Consider the following 17133-nt stretch of genomic DNA (forward strand, 5'->3'; position numbering starts at 1 on the left):
ATGGAGCACTGTGTGGCCATTATACCGTATAGAGCATCATGTGTGGCCATTATACAGTATGGAGCATCATGTGTGGCTATTATACAGTATTGAGCATCATGTGTGGCCATTATACAGTATGGAGCACTGTGTGGCCATATTTTTTTTTGTTTATAATTATTGTATATAAAACAGTGTGATCAGCAGTGCTAAATGGCTGTGGTTGGGACGTGGATATGGGTGTGACTAGTTGTGAAACGGGTGTGGTCAGAGGTGTGGCCTAAAATTTGCACTACGCGCGCCACAAACTTTATACCTCCTTCCCTTCTTCAAAAGTTGGGAGGTATGGTACCGCATTTGCCAGATCATGGCAAGTGCTGCAAATCCCATAGGGAATGAATGAGGCCGAACGCAGTGTTGCCGTAAGTGATCCGTTACGCGGCAGATGCAGAAAAACTGCCGGATCTGCTGCAAAAGGCGACTTTCACATCAGCGATTTTTGACAAAGTCACTGCCGATAGTGTCATACTCACCAAAGGGGGAGGCAGCACTAAAAGTGCCTAGGGCAGCAGAAACCCTAAATACAGCCCTGGTTGTAGAGTATGAATGTGGCAGTAGTTATTGAAAGGTAATTGCTAATATCAGCCCCTCGGGGAAAGTTCTGATAGTTACTTAGAAGAACGGTATGTACAGATGGAGAAATGTGTTGTAATTCCCCCCCGCCTCTGGTATAGGGTGAATGAATCAGCAGCAAAGTAGTATTTCATGTTTTTTTTTAGAATAAAATCTATAATTAATGGTGTGGATGGATTGATAGAATTAGCTTACAGTTAGCAGGAATATTTGGAAGGCATTTGTACAGTAAATGAGTAAGGAAAGGCTCAGTGAGAGGTTTACAAGAGACAAGAGTTCAGGTGCTTTGTCAATAGCTGCTGTCTGGTGGGGAAATATATGGTTTATGGGTATACAATGCATCATTTAAACTTTTAGTATATAATATATATAATTTATAATATACCAATTAGACTCATAGGGTCATGCATGTCGAAAAAGTAATTAAACTCTCAATGACTAAAGGCCCCGTCTCACTAAGCGATTTACCAACGATCACGACCAGCGATATGACCTGGCCGTGATCGTTGGTAAGTCGCTGTGTGGTCGCTGGGGAGCTGTCACACAGACAGCTCTCCCCAGCGACCAACGATCAGGGGAACGACTTCGGCATCGTTGAAACTGTCTTCAACGATGCCGAAGTCCCCCTGCAGCACCCGGGTAACCAGGGTAAACATCGGGTTACTAAGCGCAGGGCCGCGCTTAGTAACCCGATGTTTACCCTGGTTACCAAAAAAAACAAACACTACATACTCGCCTTTCGGTGTCCAGGTCCCTTGCCGTCTGCTTCCTGCTCTCACTGATTGCCGCCGTACACTGAGAGCAGAGCGCAGCGGTGACGTCACTGCTGTGCTCTCACTTCTCACTGTACGGCGGCAGTCAGTGAGAGCAGGAAGCAGACGGCAAGGGACCTGGACACCGAAAGGCGAGTATGTACTGTTTGTTTTTTTTTTACATTTACGCTGGTAACCAGGGTAAACATCGGGTTACTAAGCGCGGCCCTGCGCTTAGTAACCCGATGTTTACCCTGGTTACCAGTGAAGACATCGCTGGATCGGTGTCACACACACCGATTCAGCAATGTCAGCGGGACCTCAACGACCAAAAAAAGGTCCAGGCCATTCCGACACGACCAGCGATCTCGCAGCAGGGGCCTGATCGCTGGTACGTGTCACACATAGCGAGATCGCTATGGAGGTCGCTGTTGCGTCACAAAACTTGTGACTCAGCAGCGATCTCGCTAGCGATCTCGCTATGTGAGACGGGGCCTTTAGGGTTTTAAAAATGTGGCTCCAAAAAAAGTGTCTGGGCATCCCCAAACTACTGAAAAGCAGCGCTGGTGACGTGAGCTCAATTTTGACATCGCAAAGTGATTATGACGATATCTATTCATGAATATTCAGATCCTGGATTATCTAGAAATAAATCCTATTCTATGACAGTAGATTGTGTCAGTGCTAAGTAAGGAACATTTATTAAAGCTTAATAATAACAACATCATTGCAGAATTCATAGAGGAAGAAATGGGAATGTTAGGGGTAAAAATGAACTGCAAAGAGGAAGGCACCGATAGCGAAAGGAAAAGAAGAAGGATCCAGTATGGGAAAGAAAAAGAACTGGAATGAAAAAGTAAATAGGGATGAAAGAAAAATGGAAACTAAACATAAAAGGAAAATGAAAGGAAAGGGGAGGAGAGGAGAGGAAAGGGAACATGATAAGTGGAGGGAATGAGAAAGGAATGTGAAAGAAAAGAAAATGGAAATGCTTACAGAAAAAAGAGGGAATATAGCAAAGGAAAAATGAGTAAAAAAAATGGAAAGGAATAGGGAAATGAAGGAATAGAAAGGAACAGGAAGGGAGATAAGCAAAATAAAGGGGAGGAAATTAAATAAGAAAATAAGATAACTGGAAGGGAAAGGAAAACAAATTAAAGGAAATGAAAGAGGAAATAGAGTCCAAAAGTATAGAAAGGAAGATCAGGAAGGAGAAAGAAAGAAAGAAAGAAAGAAAGAAAGAAAGAAAGAAAGAAAGAAAGAAAGAAAGAAAGAAAGAAAGAAAGAAAGAAAGAAAGAAAGAAAGAAAGAAAGAAAGAAAGAAAGAAGGAAAGAAAAAGAATGGGAAAAGGGAATAAATAAAGAAAATTAAATTGAAGAGAAAATAAAATGGAAAGGAAAAGTAGAGAGAACAGGAAGGAAAGGGAATGAAAAAGTAAAGAGAAGAGAATAGAAATGATAAAGGATATAGAAAAGGATATAGAAAAACACATGGAGAAATGAGGGAACGGAATAGAAAAGACGGAAAAAAATATTGGAAAACTGAGGATTGAAACCGATGGGAGAGAAAGTAACAAGAAAGAGAAGGAAAATAAAATGGAGCAGAAATAAAATAGAAAATGAAATTGAAAGAAATACAAGAAAGAAAAAGATATAAAAAGGCAAATAAACAGGACAAGAAAACTTGAGCTCAGCTTGTAAGACTAGATAGTTATTTGTGGTATTTTGTTTCTGGTGCCTACATTTAGGGGATGGACTGGGTCTACTGAATTTACTGGACAGTAGAAACTCTGGCTGGCATGCATTGTGGGGTCAGGGTGGGCACGGCAGGCTGCAGATCATAGGGCACATTACATAATTTACGCACACATTGTGTTTTCAGATGTCATATTGAGTTGACACAAATCAGGGTTAAATATAGAAAACTACTACTTAGCATTTCCCATGAACTCCCGGTTGTCCTGGACTCTTTTAGAACCTGCTCTTGGGAGCTGGCACTGCTTATTATATGCAGATGTCATTATGAGCCGGCATGTCGCCGGCATTCTATACCAGTCATTGGTATGCCTCTGTGTGACATGCCAGTGGTTGTCACCACATAGGTGACTCTTACTGTCCTTTGCAGCCCCCTCTACCGGCCATTATAAATCCCACCTGAATCATATAATATAGTATGTTGCATTTTTGACAGTTCATTGATTTATATAATTTACATAGGGAGAATGGGTATCTATGAATTTGGGTGCCATGCTTACAAATTCATATGGGGTTAGTATGCGACTACAGAATATGTTAAGTTTCCTGCATAAAAACCAAGAAAGCAAAACTAAGTCATTATGAAAAATTCTGCAGATTCCGAACAGAGAGACCCATAGGGTGGAGCAGTCTTCAGTCTCGGCATTGAGCTGTTTACTCTATAGACTGCACAGAGTAAAGAGAGCAATGACCAGCAATTAAAACCAAGAGAACATTGGGATCGTCTAATATAACTTACAATACCATGTTTGTCCTCATGATTATAGAAACTCTATGGAATGCAGGTCAGTTTAGCATTACAAATTACTTTATATTATTTTGGACCAGTCCACTCCTAACATAAAAATTATTGACTTAAAAATCAATATTATATGATTAGGGTGGGGCAATGGGCATGATTTCAAAAGGGCACAGGGTCAGTAACAAAACGTACTACTATATTACCAAAATTACCCCAAAATGTTGGGCCTGTTAAGATCCGCCTTGGAGGGTCCTTTAGTTTTGGAACCCTTGTTGCATATGTGGCGAAAGGTGGGAATCAGTTTTTAAAACCTTCCTTCACAAGTTTCTCCTGTTAGTGGTTTGAGTGATAGAAATTACAATTTTGGTTTAAGGCTCTTTGATTTCATGAGTCTCCATCACAGATCTGGTCGAAAAAAAAAAAAAAAAACATGCTCTGTTTTGTCTGGCAAAAGGAAAGACATTATAATGGTAACCTTACAGACCCTTTATAGTCAATAGGGTCCCTTTTGGAGTCACTGATGTCCATCGTGAAGCAGATCGGACACTTCCAGTAATTTTACACAGCCACTATACTGCTGGGAATGGACACTGGCCATTTGGTTCCTTCTAGATTCCCCGAAGAGTTGACGAATCTACTGGTTTTCACCCTGAGAATCTTCCTGAAATCAAGCACTTGTGGAAGGTTTCCTGTGCCTAGTGTCTGGATGCTCGGTTGTTGGACATAGCCCCAATTGTGTTTTTGATGAATCACAACATAGGACAGGAAGTTGGTGAGGCCTTTAAAAAAAATCACCACTTAATAACCTAGTGGAAAGCTAACCTCAAACAGTTGGGAAGTATTACCCATAAATAAGACTAGTCATCTAGTAGACTTACTATACAATTCTTACACGGGAATACACTTTTAGGTGGGAATTCGTTTTTGAAAACTTCCTTCAGAGGTTTCTCCTGCCTTTCTCCTCCAGAGCTTAGGCTTCCATTCAGTAGGTTAAGCTAGAGGGGTGACTGAACCACCATATCAGCACCCACTATACATTTTTGACTATTTCAACAAAGCGCTCTAGGTGACAACCTTTGGATGACCTCCTTGGAATTCTTATTGGCAGCAGGACAGTTCAAGGTTATCTAATGCTTTTCCTATAATAAATACTGGTAAATGTTAATTTGGACATTAAAAAAATCTAGGCATTAAACCAACAAAGACGTCACCTAGAAATAAGGACAGGGAATGATCATACCGACACACAACACATACAAAATTAATTAGGTTAGTCCAGAGGACAAGGCGTTCTCCCTGGTTCTTATCAGCCGTCATACCAATTGTGTTTAGAACATTGTGCTATGTGTTAAAATATGTTTGCAATGGGAGTAGTGACTAAATACATATGGACGGCTTTGCCTCAATATCCACCTCAAACCGGCTTGTGTCGGATCAGCGATACATTTTTTGGCATGAGTAATGCGTTGGTAGAGCTGCAAAGTTAAAGTCTAATTTTAAGTAATCAAAAATGGAAAAACATGAAGGTACCTGTCTTATCACTATAAGAGCAGATGGGAAATGTTCTTTCCCTGTGGATGTTGGTATGGCAGATTATGTGTTAGAGTCAAGTTTATGGTTCTATCATCTGGAACCTCCATACTTCAAGTGCACATAGATACCTATCGGGTTCACCACATGTAGTCCAGGTATTTTGGCCGTAATATTGACATTAAAACATGGCTGCAGTTTGGTTATCTGAATTTGACCTAAAGTGTAAAGTGGCAGAGAGGAGAGTTGGGTAATGGGTGAAAATGTTGGAGGCTGAAGTTCGGAACTGAACTGAAAGAGCCATCAGTTGTCCATAAGATGTTTGTCAGTCATTGAAGAAAGTCTTTGTAGGAACCAGCCTGAAGTTGCTCATAGGCATGAGGATTTATCTGGCTGAGAAGTTGATTTCTCTGATAAAATTACATAGTTACATAGGTTGAAAAAATACTTTGGCCCATCAAGTTCAAACTTTCTATATACAGTATTACAAATAGTGATGAGCGAATATACTCGTTACTCGAGATTGCTAGGTCTTTATGAGTGAAACTTACTGGAACCACATTGCAGCTGACTGTGGGTTGACATGCCCGCACTGAGGAGATTTGCTAAACACTAATTTCTGTATGTAGTTTAGCATAAGTACATGTGGGGATTCCCTAGCAACCAGGCAACCCCCACATGTACTCAGCCTGGCTAACAGATGTAAATCATTCAGCTGTGGCAAGAAAAACTAAATCTCCGAGCACTAAAAAATACTCGGAGGACCCCCGAGCATGCTCGGGAAATCTCAAATAACGAGTATATTCGCTCATCACTAATTACAAAGTTTCTTATTTTCACATGTACTATTGATTTATGCAAATAAATAAAATAAAACCATGGCTGCTATTCTTTAAATAAACTACATACAGAAATTAGTGTTTAGCAAATCTCCTCAGTGTGGGCATGTCAACTCACAGTCAGCTGCAATGTGGTTCCAGCAAGTTTCACTCATAAAGACCTAGCAATTCTGACCTGCCGTTTGGTCCACTGGTCTCAAAGGAAAAAGATGTTTCTTTCCCAAAGGGGGCTACCTTATCTTTATCTCTGCTTTTTCGAGGATAAATATTGGTCAGACCCCAACTGGCACCCTTGTTTATTTATGGAGGGGTCTTCAGATGTCTACTTTTAAGGGTAAGTTTTCACTGTCAGCCATGAAACAGGTACACCGCACCTTCCATGCGCATAAAACTAATAATGGTAATAGACTCTGCAAATAGAATGCCGTTTTTCTCGGCAGAACATAACCTGTCTACACAGGACAATGTGCTGCCAAGAATGATTTTTAATTAAGTTCATGTGGGCCTATATCTCTCTCATAGAAGCCACTTTTATTGACTTGCAGGAACTCTCTTCCGCTGCCCTACTTTTCAGCAGTTCTCTATCTCACAATGGCTGATTCTCCTCATAAAAGGCCGGTCTTCCATGCTCGGGACAGCCTGGGAAAGTCAACACTTCTGTTCCTACTCAGTCAAGTTTTACTTTCAAGTGTATCCATTCCTAAGCTCTATTCGACAGTTTAGATGCCACCTAAACAAATTCCCTCTGTGATTGACCCCGAATGACGTGAAAACCCGACTTATTTAGGCCAAACCACATCACGTGCTGCCTACGAACACAACACATTTATATCACAGTGTTACCCAGCTTCAATACTCAGGAGCCGAGATAAATCTGAGCGGTGACTTTTACCCCATGACTCATGAGATACTGTGGTTAGTAGAGACTGCGACATCCAAGGGGTTTGACTTTACTCCTGTGCGATCGCAGGGTGCCAATGGGTCATTAGGATAAACTGAGGCCTTCAGAAGGCAAGCTGCAGGGCCTTATAAGATGCCCGTCAGTGTAAGGCCTCATTCCAACATTAGGGATATTTCTTGTAAAAATAAAATGGTGCAAGTTTTGATCAGAGTTTGGCCAGAGTGTCAGTTGTTACCATCAGAGTTTAGGCCAAGTTTCATTACTTTTTCTACGAGGGAGAAAAACAAGAGGTTTTTAACCCCTTCCCGACATCCCGCTGTGATGTGAGCTCTGGAGCTGAGCACACAACTTTTCTTGCACAAGTCAGCTGATTTGAACAGCTGGCAAGTGCCCCTAACAGCCGCGGGTGGAATCGCGATCCACCCGCTGCTGTTAACCTGTTAAACGCCGCTGTCAATCTCTGACAGCGACATTTAACATGGTGGCACTGGAAACGCGTCCAGCCTATCGGCGCCTCTGTCAAATGACCGCAGGTCACCGATGGGATGGCATGACAACCCAAATCAGCAGGAGACCCCTGTGGTTGTCATTGCCAGATAGCTGTGTGCGCCACACAGCGGTCGGCACTCATAGCAAGTGAGCGTTTCTGCTGCACAAAGCTCTTTGCGGTACAAGCGATCTGATGATACCAACTTCTGGTCTGCCATGGACACTATTGAAGCAAGTGTAAAGTAAAAAAAAATGTTTTTAAAAATATTTTAAAAATGTAAAAAAAATAAAAGTTTAAATCACCCCCCATTTAAAATTAAACAATAAAAAATACCCATATTGGGTATCACCGTATTCAGAATCGTTCGATCTAACATTATATTAAAAAGAATCTGATCGGTAAACGGCATAACGAGAAAAAAAATGTCAAAATGCCAGAATTACTTTTTTTGGTTGCTTCAACATTGCATTAAAATGCAATAACGGGAGATCAAAAGATCATATCCATGCCAAAATGGTATCAATAAAAACGTCAGTTTGGCATGCAAAAAAAAAGCCCTCACCCAACCCGAGATCGTGAAAATAGAGAAGCTACAGGTCTCGGAAAATGGGGCCATTTTTTTTTTTTAACAAACTTTAGATTTTTTTTTTTCACCACTTAAATAAAAAAGAACCTAGACATGTTTGGTGTCTGTGAACTCGTAATGACCTGGGGAATCATAATGGCAGGTCAGTTTTAACATTTAGTGAACAAGGTAAAACAAATTGTGGAATTGCACTTTCTTTGCAATTTCAACGCAGTTGGAATTTTTTTTCCCATTTTCGAGTTCACGATATGTTAAAACTAATGGTTTCGTTCAAAAGTACAACTCGTCCCGCAAAAAACAAGCCCTCACATGGCCTGGAAAAATAAAAAAAAGTTATGGCTCTGGGAAGAAGGGGAGCAAAAAACAGAAATGCAAAAACGGAAAATGGCCCTGGGGTTAAGGGGTTAAAGCTTCTATCAAATAGTTCAGCAAAATCGGACATCACATGAGTTGACCCGCAGACTTGCATTGGTGAGATAGATCCAAGAATCGGATCAATATCATACAGCTCTTCGTTTATTTCTGAGGACCGCTAAGTCCGAAGAAAAAAAATTAGACGTGAACTACCCCATAGCCCATTGTTCCCCAACTCCAGTCCTCAAGAGCCACCAACAGGTCATGTTTTCAGGATTTCTTTAGTATAGTCCAGGTGATGCAATTATCACCTCTTCAATACTAAGGAAATCCTGAAAACATGACCTGTTGGTGGCTCTTGAGGACTGGAGTTGGGGAACACTGCCATAGACTATCATAGGTACGATTATTACCGTGAAAAACATGGCTAGCACTCATATGAGAAAAACTGATGTGTGAATGGTCACTTATGCTGACAGGCATGTTACAGTACAATATAGCGGTATTGCAGTGCAGCTCAAGTGTCTTCATGTAACTAAGGCCGGCCTCACACTAGCGAGTTTTACGGACGTAAGAGCGCAGAAATTACGTCCGTAAAACTCGCAAAATAAACGGCACAATTATTCTCAATGGGGCTGCTCCTATCAGCCGTATATTACGGTTCAGTATTATACGGCTTTCTACGGCCGTACAAAATCGCAGCATGCTGCGTTTGTCAGCGTATTGCGCAAAAAAATCGCTAATGAAAGTCTATGGGGGCGAGAAAAATACGGATTCCACACGGACCAGCAGTGTGACTTGCGAGAAATACGCAGCGCTGTTAGTGAAAAGTCGGTAATTCAATTGCCGGCTTTTCATTTCTCCCGCACAAACCCGACAGGATATGAGACATGGTTTACATACAGTAAACCATCTCATATCCCCTTTTTTTTTGCATATTCCACACTACTAATGATAGTAGTGTGTATGTGCAAAATTTCAGCGCTGTAGCTGCTAAAATAAAGGGTTAAATGGCGGAAAAAATTGGCGTGGGCTCCCGCGCAATTTTCTCCGCCAGACTGGTAAAGCCAGTGACTGAGGGCAGATATTAATAGCCAGGAGAGGGTCCATGGTTATTGGCCCCCCCCATGGCTAAAAACATCTGCCCCCAGCCACCCCAGAAAAGGCACATCTGGAAGATGCGCCTATTCTGGCACTTGGCCACTCTCTTCCCACTCCCTGTAGCGGTGGGATATGGGGTAATGAAGGGTTAATGCCACCTTGCTATTGGAAGGTGACATTAAGCCAGATTAATAATGGAGAGGCGTCAATTATGTCACCTATCCAATATTAATCCAATTGTTGGAAAGGGTTAAAAAACACACACACACATGATTAAAAAGTAGTTTAATGCAATAAACACAGCGGTTGTTGTAATAATTTATTGTTCTCTCAATCCATCAGGAACACCCTCGCTTGGAAAAATAATAAACGCACAAGATACATACCTTCTGGTGAACCGTCTCGTCCCACGAAGTAATCCATCTGAAGGGGTTAACTAATATTACAGGCACGAGCCCTGCTAAATGCAGCGGTGCTCGTGCTTGTAATTCCCCGGCGAATGAATGAAATGTAGGTCATTGACCTACATTTCCTTCAGTCGCGGTGAGGCGCCCTCTGGTGGATGTTCTCATGAACTGCAGCCTGGGAACTTTTTCCCACGCTCCAGGTCATATGAGGACATCCACCAGGGGGCGCCTCACCGCGACTGAAGGAAATGTAGGTCAATGACCTACATTTCATTCATTCGCCGGGGAATTACAAGCACGAGCACCGCTGCATTTAGCAGGGCTCGTGCCTGTAATATTAGTTAACCCCTTCAGATGGATTACTTCGTGGGACGAGACGGTTCACCAGAAGGTATGTATCTTGTGCGTTTATTATTTTTCCAAGCGAGGGTGTTCCTGATGGATTGAGAGAACAATAAATTATTACAACAACCGCTGTGTTTATTGCATTAAAATACTTTTTAATCATGTGTGTGTGTGTTTTTTAACCCTTTCCAACAATTGGATTAATAATGGATAGGTGACATAATTGACGCCTCTCCATTATTAATCTGGCTTAATGTCACCTTCCAATAGCAAGGTGGCATTAACCCTTCATTACCCCATATCCCACCGCTACAGGGAGTGGGAAGAGAGTGGCCAAGTGCCAGAATAGGCGCATCTTCCAGATGTGCCTTTTCTGGGGTGGCTGGGGGCAGATGTTTTTAGCCACGGGGGGGCCAATAACCATGGACCCTCTCCTGGCTATTAATATCTGCCCTCAGTCACTGGCTTTACCATTCTGGCGGAGAAAATTGCGCGGGAGCCCACGCCAATTTTTTCCGCCATTTAACCCTTTATTTCAGCAGCTACAGTGCTGAATTTTTGCACATACACACTACTAACATTAGTAGTGTGGAATATGCAAAAAAAAGGGGGATATGAGATGGTTTACTGTATGTAAACCATGTCTCATATCCTGTCGGGTTTGTGCAGGAGAAATGAAAAGCCGGCAATTGAACTACTGGCTGTTCACAGATATCGCGCTGAATGAAATATAAATACAGAAGATATATATATATGTGTCTCAATGATATATATATATATATATATATATATATATATATATATATATATATATATATATATATATATACTGTATATATGTTTTCCCAAACATTTGAGCACATAAATCCATTAGATGTCGGTTTTGCAAGCCTTCGCGAAAATCTCGCAGTACGGATGCCATACGGATTACATACGGAGGATGCCATGCGCAAAATACGCTGACACACCCTGACTACGGATCAATATTTTGGGAACATTTCTCCGTATTACGGCCGTAGTACGGACGTATAATACGTGGCGTATTGTCTTACGCCAAGTGTGAGGCCGGCCTAAAGAAAAGAAAAAACATATAAAAAGATATTAAAAATATAAAGCAAATAGACAAATAGACAAACAACCCTTTTGTACCATATATTTATTTATTTTTTAACCCTTTCACATGCGCCGTACATGTACAGCGCATGTCGTGTCTCCCCCTTTGATGTGGGCTCTGGCGGTGAGCCCACATCAAAGTCGCGACATGTCAGCTGTTTTGTACAGCTGACATGTGCGCGCAGTAGCGGCGGGTGAAATCGCGATTCACCCACCGCTATTAACCTGTTAAATGCCGCTGTCAAACGCAGACAGCGGCATTTAACCGGCGCTTCCGGCCGGGGGGCCAGAATTGACTTCATCGCCGACCCCTGTCACATGATCGGGGGTCGGCGATGCATCAGGATGGTAACCATAGAGGTCCTTGAGACCTCTATGGTTACTGATGCCGGTCTGCTGTGAGCGCCCCCCTGTGGTCGGCGCTCATAGCACACCTGCAATTCAGCTACATAGCAGCGATCTCATGATCGCTGCTATGTAGCTGAGCCAATCGAGTGGTGCCAGCTTCTAGCCTCCCATGGAGGCTATTGAAGCATGGCACAAGTAAAAAAAAAATGTTTTTAAAAATATGAAAAAAATATAAAAAATATAAAAGTTTAAATCACCCCCCTTTCGCCCCATCCTAAATAAAACAATAAAAAAAAATCAAACCTACACGTATTTGGTATCGCCGCATTCAGAATCGCCCGATCTATCAATAAAAAAAAGCATTAACCTGATCGCTAAACAGCGTAGCAAAAAAAAAATTGAAACGCCAGAATTACGTTTTTTTGTTCGCCGCGACATTGCATTAAAATGCAATAACGGGCGATCAAAAGAACGTATCTGCACAAAAGTGATATTATTAAAAACGTCAGCTTGGCACGCAAAAAATAAGCCCTCACCCGACCCCATATCACGAAAAATGGAGACGCTTCGGGTATCGGAAAATGGCACTTTTTTTTTTTAAGCAAAGTTTTGAATTTTTTTTTACCACTTGGATAAAAAATAACCTAGACATGTTAGGTGTCTATGAACTCGTAATGACCTAGAAAATCACAATGCCAGGATAGTTTTAGCATTTAGTGAACCTAGCAAAAAAGCCAAACAAAAAACAAGTGTGGGATTGCACTTTTTTTGCAATTTCACCGCACTTGGAATTTTTTTCCCGTTTTCTAGTAAAAGGCATGGTAAAACCAATGGTGTCGTTCAAAAGTACAACTCGTCCCGCAAAAAATAAGCCCTCACATGGCCATATTGATGGAAAAATAAAAAAGTTATGGCTCTGGGAGGAGGGAAGTGAAAAACGAAAACGCAAAAACGAAAAAGGGCCGCGACTTGAAGGGGTTAAAGCAGATATACATTATTTTGTATTGCTACATCTATGACGACCCATACTATAATACTATAAAATCAGTCCTTGCTGACGCGGCTGTAGTGGTGACTTCACAACTACATCATGTGCATCCTACAGCCAAGTACTAGCGTCGATATGACTGCTAAGCCCATTGATTGGCTGCAGTGGTGACATCACGACTACATCATGTGCATCCTACAGCCAATTACTAGCTTCGATATGACTGCTAAGCCCATTGATTGGCTGCAGTGGTGACATCACGACTGCATCATGTGCATCCTACAGCCAATTACTAGCTTTGATATGACGGCTAAGCTCATTGATTGGCTGCAGTGGTTGCATGGTGTGTGGAGAAGTCATTGCTGCTACTGCTACCGTGTCAGTAAAGGCTGGGGGCAGCAGCGGAGGGGCAGGGGGTATCATACCTGGTGAATTTAAAAATAAATAAATCTGTAAAGACTTTGTAACCTAAATCTGATGAGTTCTTCGAGGAACGACAGATGAATGACGCTTCAGTTGTACTCGACAGCTCAATCTTTGATGTTCCTTGTTGTACTTTAGACGTTTTCCATTGTTTTTCTTGGCGGAGATGTTGTGTGTAGGCCGTCACAGTGCGGATGATAAAGAAAACATAGCACACAGAAGCTTCTTGCCTTAGAATAACAACTCTCACCTCTACTGATCTGCGGGAAAGTGTCAAGGTCATTCATATGTGGTGTCTGACTCATGGCGGCTGATGACTGTAAAAGAAGCAGTTTAACAGACAGAGGAAGTGAGTGCTATGGATGAGCAAGCACATCATATGAAGAGGACCCATCAACTCCACGTAGGGTATTCACAGGAGACCTCGTATTTTTTCTGATAATTTGAAGAATCAAATAATATGGAGCTAGATGTTTTTAATGGATGGAAGGTACATGTGGGCAGAAACTGGATCAAGGATGGGGGCAAATAGGACCATAGTCAATGATGCATCTGAGTTCATGCCCACATAGGGATATGAGTTGGCTTGAAAGTGAATAGGTTTTTTATCAATTTTCTTACACTTCTCCAAAGTTCCCTAAGTTTTTCAACATGACAATGCAAGTTCGCATTTGTCTTGTGCTACTGTGAGCAGCCGGCTCGGCTTAAACGTGCTCCCATGGCTGCAGCGTCTCTGACTGGTCTCCCATTTAGCAAATTGGAACGTTATTAATTGGTAATTACACAGGAGCTGCCAGCAGCAGATCTTGATGATTTGCCCAAGTTCATACAGTGCGGTAGAACCTTCCTCAACTGACCAATAGTATACTCATTGTTGGCAGGTGAGACTGTAAGGGTATATGCAGACGATCAGTGAACCTGCGCACTTGTGCAGAAACCAACTCCCAGTGTCCAGATGTTACAGCATAGTGGATGGGATTTGAAGAAATCCCATATCCGCTATGAGCCCAGTTTCGTCCGCGGCTCACCTGCGGAGATGGACATGCGGCTGGTCTCTGCATGCTTCGGTGACACATGCGGATTCACCTGCGTTCAATAGACAGCAGTGCTTTGGATGCAGCGGACATGCGCTGCATTCAAACGAGTGCCTGTTCCGGATCGTCTGCACCTACCCTAAGAGCCTGGATTTCTCCGCATGGTGCTCATACTCCATACTGAATACGACGAGATGTTTTGAAAATGTTGTTTCCATTTTTTCATCATTTGTGTATGGTTAATACAGTATATCTCTCCATCCTGTGATTTCCATAATTCCACCACGTTCTCTTCTCAGTGCTGTGATTGGAATGATGAGGAGGAGCGCAGTATTGATAAATGGATCATATCACTTTTTAACTTTGCTTTCAATTTTGCATGCAACAATAAATGTAAAGTTAAGAGGTTCTCTAAGAACTAATTTTACGTCATTGGCTGTCGATATGCCAATAAAAAGACAAAGTTTAATAGTATTTCTAGATTGAAGGTCTAGTCGAGCTTGGGCGCTGTATTTTTCGTGGTCAACTCACACCTTCCTTTCCCCCATTTCTCTTCTTAGGAACATAACCACATCCAGTATTAGATTTACGTCTCTGGAAATGTTCCTCAGAAACGTCTGATGCAGTAGACTTTTCCTGTGAACACTTGCACCCAAAATCTAGATGGGAAACCGGATCTTTGAAAATTGTGAGAGGTCACTTCTTCCTAGGTCAACACATTCTTCTGCCATTGGCATCATTTCTAAGCTACTGGTTGACTACATGATGTTCTATGCTGACTCATAATCTCATGGGGTGCTGCTGTCACATTGATGCTGTTCACTTTATGCAATGATGTAACAATCTAGGTCTGGATAAAACGGTTTCAGTAATTGTTACTCTTCCCAGTCTTCTTTATTAATTTATTACCAACTCTACTTTGGCATCTTCAGGGTTGGCTTAGATATAGAGCTCATACTACAGTGCCATGTGCATGGGATCTGTACAGTCGCACATTGTGCCACTCCATTTAATGGATGAGTACACAATGTGCAAGGTTACTTGGCTCATCCAGCAAACTGGTGGGTTATTGGCCCAGATCTCAGTACAGAAGTAGAAGAAACCTAAGGCCAAACATGGGCAGGAAGCAAAGATGTCGCCATGCTTCCTATGACCACTTGACATGAGTACATAGAAAAGAGGACACCCTGTAGGAATAGGGAAGAAAACTGAAGGCCCATATTGGTACTGGTTAAGAAGATAGAATTCTTATATTTGTATCTCTTGCTTTTTTCTATTGAGGCTCTTGATGCTCCTTCACCCATGAAGCTTCTTCTCAAAGAGCCATATAGAGGTTGAACTTTTGGTGTTTAGGACCTGTGCGGTCACACTGAACGGGGTGCCACAGAAAGCTAAGCACTCATGGGTTAGAGTTTCCTATCCTCAGGGTAGATAATAAATGTATGATTGCTGGGGGTCCATCACTGGGATCCTCAACAAATGCAAAAAAATTGGTCCCATAGGCAGTGGCCACATATGGGCACCACAGCTCCATTCCTTGTCTATGAGATTAGCAAGTATATCGCCTAGCTATCTCCGTCATTCCCATAAACAAGAAATACAGTGATGTTGCACATACAAGACTCCTGCTTCATTACAATGAGCGACCCAGGATCCCAATCCTCATCATCAAAGGGGATCACAGTGATCTGACTTTCATCACCTATCCTGGGGCTTTTGCCTCATCTATAAGAAGGAATCTTGGCATGGAATCCATAACATATATCTTAAAATATTAAAATCTTCTATTAAGAATTGCAAATGAGCAAAGCCGGCTGTTTCTCAACTCTCGTTTTTAATGCTGTGCCCATCATCCCGACCTTCCAGAACCTGCCTGACCAGATGAGAACTCCTACAACTTCTTGGATATGATGTTCCATTAATTTTCATCTAAATGACAAGCTGTCATAAATCAATCCAAAAATAAGAGATGTTTGTCTTGGCTCTAAACCCAGCATTTGATTTTTTTGGGGGGAGTTTTGACCTAAAAGTAAAAAAAAACTCCAAAAATATCAATCTTCCTAAATATAGACATCAACGAGTATCAAGTTCTAGTTTGTATGTGTAGTCTGTAATGCTGCAGACGCTTACATCTGTATAGGAGCCGTATACCCAAACCATAGGGACTTTTTCTCAAAGTTGCAACATTATTCATTTTACCTTTTTAATAAAAGCCTCATCATTTATGCATGATAGCAACATTACTGGAAACCACAAGACTTATTATTTGCTGAAGGACTGTTCCTATTTTATTAAACGCTGCAGTGTTTCAGAGCAAAGTATAGTTTAATTCCTGCGGGGGACTGAGCTGCACAGGAGACTAGTGGGACAGGTAAAACCCCGGTGGCTTCTCTACGACCACTGTGCTGGAGTGACAGGTCTCTCTCTGTGCGCCTGTCCAACTAGTCTCTCTTGGGGCTCGGTCCCCTGATGTTTTTAAAGGGAATCTCTCACTGGGTTTTTACCACCTAATCTGAGAGCAGAATATTATAGAGACAGAGCTCCTGATTACAGCGATGTGTCACTTACTAGGCTGCTTGCTGTAGTTTTGATACAATCACTGGAGATTATCTCTAGAGGACTAGTAAACCTACCGCCAGGTTGTCAAGCATATGCATGAGCTCTGTATAAACCCGCCCCCACCACTGATTGGCAGCTTACTTTGTGCACTGTGTGGATAGGTAGAAAGCTGCCAATCAGGGCAGTGGGCGGGGTTATAGAGAGCTCAGCATTCAGAGAACTGATAAATCGGCAGCAGATAAAACAGGGATCTT

Source organism: Ranitomeya variabilis, chromosome 7 (assembly GCF_051348905.1).
Source record: "Ranitomeya variabilis isolate aRanVar5 chromosome 7, aRanVar5.hap1, whole genome shotgun sequence".
NCBI lineage: Eukaryota > Metazoa > Chordata > Amphibia > Anura > Dendrobatidae > Ranitomeya > Ranitomeya variabilis.